A 9,990-nucleotide genomic window follows, 5' to 3' on the forward strand; every position below is an offset into this window, starting at 1 on the left:
ACCACTGGTAGAGGGCAGGTATCAGCCCACTGGACAGGCCACAGAGATCATGCACAGTGTGTGCGTGGATGGGAGAATGAACGAGAGGACAGCAGCGGCCGGGCCAGCCCCTCCCATCACAGTCAGCAGCTCCAGGGACCCGCCCAGCCCATCCCCGCAGTGGGCTTCTGCTGCCAGGTGGCCACCCAACCTTCTCCACCCACGCCTGGAAGAAAAAGGGCCTCTGAGCTGACGGCGGAACAGAATATGGCCAGGGCAAAGGGAGGAAGGAGGCTGCTGCAGGCCTGGGTGGAGTCTTTCAGAACAGATAGTTCAGATAGGTGCACAACCGCCAAAACAAGGGAGAAAGCCTCAAATAAGGCCCCTGAGACATGGGGGAACCAGGACACCAGAGAATCTGCAAAGACATGGGGAGAAAAAGCCCACCCAAATGGAGCCCTGTGGTACACGGGGTTTTACTGAAATCTGATAAATCTAAACAGCAAAAGTTAAGAGGCAAAGAAGATTATATTGTAAGACACTTTCTTTTCATAATTTTTTTTACATCTCATTTGAGTCAAGAGAGACTACTTCATTTGGACGGTTGGACTTGAGAGTTTCTAGACTACGGTTTTAAGTCACACACCCACACAGTAACACTCCAGGCACGCTCTCTCTCAAAGAAGAAATGAAGTACTATCTAAAGGAACACCTTTGAGAAGTGTTTACCTTGAATCATGACCATAGTGAAACAAAATAATAAAAAATTAAATACCTTGAGATTTTCTCAGCGATTGTTCTACTACATGGAAGCTACACATCGCTGGTTTAAAAATTTTGTGATGAAAGTTATAGCTGCTTAATGCAGAAAAGTTTGGGACACACGGAAAAGCACTCAGAAAGAAAAGTAATCTCGTTACTTAAAGATAATCACTTATGGTTTTGGCATATGCCCTTCTAGTACCTTTTCATATATTTTAAAATAAAGTTGGTATCATTCTTGACACACAATTTTGCATCCTTTTTTCATTGATTATATCAAAAGTTTCTGATATCAAAAAATATTCTACAAGATTTTTGATGCCTGTGCAGTATTTCATCTAGGTGAACTGACCAATGCCTAATCATTGATCCTTTTGGTTGTTTTAACTATTTGATGTTATTAATAATGATTATAATCAATAATGTTGCATTAATAAAAATCACTGTATAGGTATTTTTATATACATCTCTGATTTTCGCAATATTCCTAGAACAGCAATCTCTGATCTAAACATATGCTCCTTTTAACGTTTTTGATACATAATGTCAAAACTACTTGGGCAAATTTGAAGCCATGCTTCTTGCTCAGTTATTTTAAACATATCACACAACTGGTATGTATCTCCTATATACAAGAAATAGTTTCAGGAAAAAAATCATTTTACGTGGAGTCACAACATTTAGATAGGCCAAATCTTTATTTACTTCAGGCAAATAATGTGTCCAGAGCTCAAAACACCGATGTAACGTTACACCCGTTTAGGAAAGTTGGTAGGGCACGATGCTAGTGAGAACAAGATATTGGACTTAGGCCACTATTAGCCAGTCCACTCTACACAGAGGAAAAACCATCCTTGGCCACAGGAAGCCTCACCAACCTTGGCCAACTGTCACCCAAATCTGTACTCTTGGCCAAAGGGAAGACTGCGTGATGGATACTCATCATAACCCATCCTAACGCTTGGTTAAGCAAGTCAAAGCACGTGTCCAATGACAGGTGTGTCATCTTTCTATAATAAACAGGACACCTGGCTAGGAAACACAACTGACCAACTTAGGAGAAAAATTAAAGCTCAATCATACCTAATAATTTTGTCAGTTTATCAGTGGTTCCTAGGGGAAGCAGTTAATAAATCACTGTGGGAAAGTGGTGCTCTATCAGCCCGATCTGATCTAAAATGCGGCTACCATAACAGAGTAGGTCAGCATTTCAGCTGGGCGCCGTTATACTTCAAGCCCTCTTCATGCTAAGTAAGGGGCACAGAGTTTTCATAAAGGTCATCTGGTCAGATGCCATTTTCATCAATAGTTGAAAATTAAAATAGCTTATTAGAATAACAATGATTACTTCAACTGTTCAAGAGAAGGAAGGGACAATTCTCAAGAAGGGAGTGAAGAGACTAGGAAGAGGTGGTGAGGTAGGAGGTCAGTGAAGTACCCTGGGCTGCCAGGAAGCAGCCACTTTGGAGGGTCCTGTCCTTACCTACGAGCCTGGTTTGGTGCAAACTGGCTTGGCCTGTTTGAAGGAAGCAGTCTAACCCTATCTGCCCCAAGCATTGACGGCTCCAAGTAAAGGCAACTGCTTCTTGCTCACCAAAATGTACTTACTGAAAAACAACCAATACCAACTCTATTGGTCTTCATTAAATTACAAAAGCACACATGCTTCTTACAACAATTCACAGATAGAATTATATATGAAAAAAAGGAGTTCTCCTTTGAGTGTCCTTTTCACTCCTCCACACTCAAATTCCACTTCCCAGAGGTTAAAACTATTGTGTTTAAATTTTCAGTCCTAAGATGCCTATTTATGAGTATTTTCTTTCCAAATGAAATTTTTAGGAACTTAAAAATTCATTTGTGTCCCACCTGAATGGCTTCCCCGGGCTCCCTAATTACGTGGCAGTCTCTGCCTTGACTCCATCTGGAACCGTTGCCACCCCAAATGCCCTCCCTTTACCTCTCCTCACTAGCAAGGAGGTTTCCCTCCTAAGGCAGATAGCTCCTCTCCTGGGCCCTCCACATCTCCCAGATGCGGAGCTGATCTGAGCAGTCACCAATTAAAGCTACACCTCTAATAGTAGAGGAACTGAATGAAGGCCACTGCGAGCTTGACTCACGAGGGAGAGCTCAGCAGCTTTTCCATTTCAAATTAAGATCACTCCCCAGACTGGCCTCCCCAGCGGAGGACTAACCGCCACCATGACATACACAAACGCACGAAGTCTCTGCTCTCCCAGTCAACTGCTCCCGCCCTGCCAGCCTTTCAGATAACCAGGTCAGCTGAATACATGGAGACAAAGGGGCAGTTCATATACTCCTATTTTGGCAGTTGAAATAACACTGCAAGTGCCAGGTCTTCACAGGATAAATCCCTCTGTGCATGTCAAACACACCGAGAGGCCTGCTGGGAGATGGGGGTTGCTGAACTGGGGGGCCAAGATGGACTTAGGTCATGATAAAATTTGGAAAGCATTATTTTTTATTTTATACTTTAGTAATATAAATTAATGGTTGCTATCTCTTATTAAGCAGGTACCCTACACACTTCCTTTCATTTAATCCTCCCAACCACCCTGTAAAACAGATGGGTATCATTTCAGGCTTGCAGATGAGAAAACTGGCACTCAGGTTCCATAACTCACGCAAGGCCACATGGTCAGGAAGTGGTGGGACTGGGATTTGAACGCAGGTTTGTCTGCTTCCAGAGGCCAGACCACCTCCCTTTCTCAAGGATAGGGGTTAGAAATCTCTATGGCTTCCAGGAACCACAGAAGGTTACATTCTGGGAGCTGGAAGATAATCCAGTTTGCTCCTCCTCTCGGCCCCCTTTCAGCCCTCTCCACCTTGCTTCCTGGAATACAGCAGTAGCCTCACAGATAAGTTGCGAAGACTTCAAACACCCACCTTCGCGTATGCTTTACGTTAGATGATGTAAATTTAAGAAAGGAAAAACTTCCTTGAAGTTGAAATGCGTGGGGAAAAAATAGTTTTGAGATGGCAAGAATAAATATTTAATTAGACAGTGTGACACTCAATTTCACCTGGCTTTGCAATCAGACAAAAAACAAGCCCTTGTCTACAGGGCTAATTACAGACTACTAAATTATTTTTTATTAAAACCGTCTAGAATATTAAATATGAGGGATGAGGTAACATGGTATTGTAGAATAGCCCTAGACTGGCAATCTGGGTTCTAATCCTGACTCAGCCACTAATAACTACCAACATTAATTTGCATGGTGTACACAGCTGACAAAATGTTTTCACATACTTCCTACATTAGTTGGGTGACCTCAGGCAAGTCACTAACTCTTGGTGTCGCATACCGAAATCTGGAAATGAGAACACTGAACCATCTGAAGTCCTCTCCACTTTTAACATCCTATGTGGGGGAGGACACGTGCCTTAGGATCTTTACAAATATGTCTGTGAACAAATCAGATGCATTTTGGTTCAGAAAAATTACATTTTCTGCTCAGCTTCTGAAAGATGTTACTTGGCTAAATTCAGGTATAGCTCATACGATGTTTGCTGCCAGCTAGTTGGCTCTGCTTCTGGAGGGTACCATATGAAGGCCTTGGGATGGATCCCCACATAGGAACTTTCCTCTCTTCAATAGCCAACTGCCATGCCTAACTGCAGTCAATCATCTTACGTACACGACCCCACAGAGTAGGCTGGCTTAGGGAAAGGACTTAAGGAAATCCGTCCTCACAATGCATGCGCTCTCAGGATCATCACATCCCTAGGAATATTATAAATATCATTCTCAGTTCTAAGACACGCAAATCCCTCCTTCAAATCTTGCCGCTTCCTGGCTATTTTAATGTTCCTGAAATTAGGAGGCACCGTAGACTCAACATATATATTTTGATCTGGTAGTGTTAAATGAGTTTACCTAAAAGCTGCTGGTAAATTGCTGGTGTGTCTTAGAATCAAGGAAATATAGTGCTACAAAACTACAACATAGATCACATAGATTTAGGTCTAATTTGGTTCAAATCATGTCCCTCTCCCTGATCTTAACAATTACACTCAGTAACAACTGCATAGGCAACGTATGAGACACAGGCATTAGTCCTGTTTCCCAACAGCAGCAGTTTAAAAGGCATTCCATCATTATCTCATAAAATACAGGTATGGATTTTAAAGGCAAATTAACCTATATAAAAACCACTGTGATGCTCTGGAAATGTCCTATCCCACAGTAAACTGTAAAGGGGACATTTTACTCACACCCTCCTGATCTATCTAGCCTTGACACATCTTCTGGCTTCTTAATTCACAGCCCTCCACCCCAGTAATATGGCTGATTCCCAAAATACACTCAACCCAGGAGGAGCAGCTCTCCAGCACAGCTGTCTGCTCCTGCCCTGCTCGGGTATTTCGGCGAGCTATGCAACACAGAGAGGACCGCACAGAAGGAATGTAACTCTCAGGCCCCACAGTTCCCATCGCCCCGCAGGCAGGTGCATCCCACCAAACCCCAGACTGGCATTCGAAACAGAAGAAACTGCGCTGCTGCACGGGGGCAGTAGTTTTCCTGAACTTCATCTCTATGTTTAAAACTAGGGCGACAGCCGTCCTTGCTACTGTAAACTAATCTGATGGGCATGGGGGCGGGGAGTGGCTCTGAGGAGGCTGCCAATAGGCCATGATTGAGCAAAGTCAAGGCGCAAAATCGTTATTTCTCACCGTTTGCAAGCCAGAAACTCCAAATTTGTGGGTTCTTCACCATGATTTTTAGAACTGAACCATCTACGCCTTTTGCACCCTAAAGTAAAAAAACCCAAAGCCTCTTCTACAGTTTAACTGGGTGATATTTACACACATTTTCTAACAGTACACTGAGATCTGCAAGCAAAAAAAAAAGAATCAAAGGAAGTTGGCAATGAGGTACACACAGTAGTTAGGAGCCCTCGAGTTGAGGCACGTTTATCAAGAGACAGCTTCTGGCTGTGCGCACCAACTCTAACTTCGGCTCCATTTCTTCCGAAAAAAGAAAACAGTTTGGGATCCTGCTCTATTCCAAGATCAGGGAATGCACGATGGGCAGGTGGATGGGTAGCAAACATAACCCAGGGAATTGTTCAAATATGCTAGAACCCCTATCAGGTGACAGTCCCCACAGAGACACAGCTGCAGGAAACAGGGGGTGCAAGCCTCAGCCCTACACCAGAGAGAAACCTCAGTTCTCCTCCTCCTTCTCCGCTCTGCACATGTTATGTTAAAACTCACTCTTGCCCAGTTGGTTACCACTTGGAATTTACAGGTATCAGAGATCACAACCCTTCAATATACAAACAGTAAGCATTTGCTACGGGTATCAGGCCTGTTTCCAAACCTCCCATTATATCCATGTTGTACTGCGGGGGGGGGGGGGGAAGGGAAGGGGGCGGGGGGGATGGAAAGCATGTTAAAGAGTACTGCAAGATGCTTATTCACAACAACGCACTGGAAGCGCAGGAACTTCAGCTCCCAAACGCAACCTTTTCTTCCCCTCCCTCCACTCTCTCCAGTCCCTCTCCACAGCGCCCGCCAAAGCCAGAGCTCAGCCCACTAGAAGGCCACCGTGCACTAGCGAGTGCTCACTAAGCATCATGATGATGGGGCGGAACGCTTCCCGGCAAATCTACTCGGAAAGCCCCACAGGCTCTTAGCAGCCAGCTAGTACTGTCCAGACCTGCTTCCCCACGCCAGCCGGGGCAGGAGCGTGTGGGTAGGAAACCTGAGGCCCCAACGTTTGGGCAGGCACAACGTCCCCCCTCCCCCCAGTCTCCCCTCGCTCTCTCCCTTGTCACTCTTTTTCTGGCATATCACTGGGGAAAACCCGAGAGGCCGGAGATGTCAGGCCCAAGAGGAGTAAGGAGAAGGGACAAGGGCGAACGGGGGGCAGTTTTTTGGGGAAAAGTCTGTCCAGAGCAGAGGTGCGGTAGCGCCGCATCCAGCGGGGAAGAAGCCCCAAGGTGGGTCTGTGGGGAGAGAAGGGGAGGGGGAGTGGCTCGGGGAGGCCTGACGGCTGAGGCCGCGGGAAGCCCGGGAGAGAGGGGTGGAGGAAGGGAGGCGGGCGTGGGGGAGACGCAGCTGGGGGGCGGGTGCGCGGGTCGGGAGGCGAGGGGGGCAACTCGGTTCCCCTCCCCCAGCTCGGGCCCGGGCCTCCCGCTGACTCAGCCCCACGGCGTCAGCCGCCTCGGCCTGGACTCACAGTGCGCGAGATGGCTCCGGCGGAGGCAGCGGGGGAGGGGGACAGGCGGCGGGGGCGCTGCGGCTGAGGCTGCGGCTCCGGCCGGCGGCTCTGGGGCGGAGGGTCCTAACAGAGGCCGCCGCGGTCTCCGGCTTCAACGCACAGAGACTGCGGGGGAAGAGAGCACTGCGCAGGCGCGATGCGGCCACCGCTGTCAGTCCGAGCGGGGCGGGGCCAGGGCACCAGCCGTCTCCAAGGCAACTGGTTGGAGAGGGAAGGACAGCCCCTACTTCCACCTTGTGTTAGCAACTGCGATGGGAGGTGGGGACGACGAGAACAGTCCCTCTAAGTTGCCATAGCAACAAGGAGAGGACACCGCCTCATAAATTTACGGCGGTATCGAGGGAACGCTCTTACCTTGTCACCATGGCAACTGGAAACAGCCCCTTCCTCTTTCCTTAGCAACGGGGTAACAATTCCTCCACCCTAACTGATCACAGAAAGAACAATCATTTACACCTGATTCCATAGTAGCCAGATGACGGATTCTTTTTTTTTTTTTTAACATCTTTATTGCTTTACAATGGTGTGTTAGTTTCTGCTTTATAACGAAGTGAACCAACTATACATATACATGTATCGCCATATCTCCTCCCTCTAGATGACGGATTCTTATCTGTCTCACGGCTACTGCAAAGGAGAAAGGGGAGAATATTTCTTCTTTTTTAGCAACAGGAGAGAGCTAAGGCTGGGTTTTCTCTCCTCTCTTGGTTCATGGCTTTCAATCGCAGCCTGTTACTCTAATCCCCAAATTCAATTTTCCTCTGCCTGTGTTAAGCATTCCTTTTTGTCTCCTGCCAAAAAGTCTATACCTTTACCTCTAAATGGAGCTAACAAAGTCTTCTATACACAGGTCACGAATTTTTATCAACCTTATTGTCTCTGTCCCAATGCATTTGTAAACGATACCTGTTTCTTCATCTTGCCCACTAGCTAGTTTAAATTCTACCCCCTCATAACTAGCTCCCTCCTTGATATGTTCATTGGTGTTCCCAAATTCCCTGTTCTAGGTCAGCTTTTATGGATCTCCCCAGTTCTTCTAGATCCTTCTTCTTCCTGTCCACACCTACTGTCCTTGTCCTCCAGTACTCCACCCAGGGTTCCACTATGCTCACCACTTCATGATTTCATTAGCTTGGTTCTCTTTGTGCAAACTACTTCTGGGTCTCCTTCCCTCAGCCCTGACTCCCGTGGATATCTTAAGGTCACCTCTGTACCCATCTTGTACATACCTCCTTTTGTATACCTCCATACACATCTTACAGTATTGTCCTTGGTTTGCATGTGTCTCTTCAACCAGACTACATGCCCCTTGTAGGCAGGAATTCTGTCTTATTCATCTGCTCCCTCAGCATCTAGCACCCAATATGAAACATAGTAGAGTTCCAATAAGTGCTTATGGAACTGGATCAAGTGAAGACAAAGATTTTCTTCAAAGAGTCTTCAAAGAAGTATCTTCTTTGACTCCAAAGAAATAAGTGAAAGGAGTCAAAGGTTAAAAAATTTTTTTGTTCATCCTCACTTTCTCTGATCTAACTGCCTCAGAGTCTCCACTAATATTTTCCATATGATCTTTGCACATATGTAATCTTTAAGTACCACAGATACTATTACACCTCTCTCACTCACTTAGCTCTCCATCTTAATGCCAAAACTCTAGTCATCTATTAATTTAGACTCTGGCATTCTCTATTTCCTGACTCCTCACCTGTAGCTAGTCTCCCTTCTACACTGTCCCTAATGTTTCCACTGAATAAATTTTCTCACAAGGTACTGACCTCTTCAATGATTCCTGTCACCCTCTATAATCAGTACAAGCTCTTCATGCCTTACTATTCTACCATCTCCTAACCCAGCTCAGATCCAGCGCTCTTGGTGAACATCACTGGATTCTGCTGGGCTTGTTGACATGCTGCATTCTCTTTGAATGACTCAGAAGTAAGAATTCGTAGGCTAGCATTCTTTTCTGAGTCTCCCTGTATAGCTCCCAGAGATTCCACCCCAGGACTATGGGTGTCAAAGCACTCTGACTGAGCCCATTTTCTCAGGAGAGAAGGAGAAGGCAGCTGACTACAAATAGAGTAAGAATAGAGAGGGACACAGCATATGCTGAGTCAAGACTGTCTCCACCCATCCAAGGCAGTTCTCAGAAAGGAGAGGGTTTCTTGTAGAGGATAATTCCCAGAGCAAATCAAGGGGTTAGGACAGTAAAAATGCAGGCTACACTTTTCCTAGCTACAGAGTTGGAGAACTGAGGCTGTTCCTAACTGTATCTATAGGGTGTCTGGGTGTCACAAGGACAAGGGAAAATTTTCAGACTCAGTTTATTTTGCTTCTCCATTCTGAAGTTCCAGCACATCTCCATGGTTGTAGGTGTGGACTTGGATGGTAGCTGGCATCAGAGGTAGCTGGCTGGTCCTGAGTAATCCCGAGAAGAGACTATGGTCCTTGTAGCCCCACCCATTTGTCACACATGGGATAAATGACCATTCTACAAAGAGTTTCTGTACACCCTTCATCCAGATTCTCCACATGTTAACATTTTACTGTGTGTCAGTTATCTATTGCTGCAAAACAAATCACTTCAATTTAGTGGTTTAAAACAATAACCATTTCATTATCTCTGTTTCTGTGGGATGGAAATTCAGGAAGAGCTCCGCTGGGTGGCTCTGACTCAGGGTTTCTCAAGTGGTTACAGTCAGATGGTGGCTGGAGCTTAAAAACAGCAGGGGGCTAACTAGACAACCCTCTCTCTTCATATTGTCTCAGAGCTAGCTTTCTCACTACATGGTGGCTTTGGGACAGTTGGAATACTTATATGGTAGCTGAAGGTTTCAAGGGTGAATATAATAGTAAGAGAAAAGCTGCATCATTTTTTTTTTAAAGATTTTTTTTGATGTGGACCATTTTTAAACTCTCTATTGAATTTGTCACAATATTGCTTCTGTATTCTGTTTTGGTTTTTTGGCGGCGAGACACGTGGGATCTTAGCTCCCCGACCA

General features: G+C 45.8%; 1 protein-coding gene across 2 annotated transcripts in view; it reads right to left on the bottom strand.

The window, feature by feature from the left end:
* MAPRE3 (microtubule associated protein RP/EB family member 3) overlaps window positions 1-7,138 on the bottom strand; it is a 47,653-nt gene extending 40,515 nt beyond the window's left edge. Inside the window, exon 1 of one of the 2 annotated variants that reach the window (XM_022574252.3) lies at window positions 6,950-7,138. The gene's annotated coding sequence lies outside the window, so the exon portion shown is untranslated. The remainder of the gene's footprint in view (window positions 1-6,949) is intronic. The other variant, XM_022574253.3, reaches the window with a different exon arrangement.
* Between the last annotated feature and the right edge of the window lie 2,852 nt (window positions 7,139-9,990).

Source organism: Delphinapterus leucas, chromosome 13 (genome assembly GCF_059928025.1).
Source record: "Delphinapterus leucas isolate spDelLeu-1000000601 "Yukka" chromosome 13, BTC_Dleu_Yukka2, whole genome shotgun sequence".
NCBI lineage: Eukaryota > Metazoa > Chordata > Mammalia > Artiodactyla > Monodontidae > Delphinapterus > Delphinapterus leucas.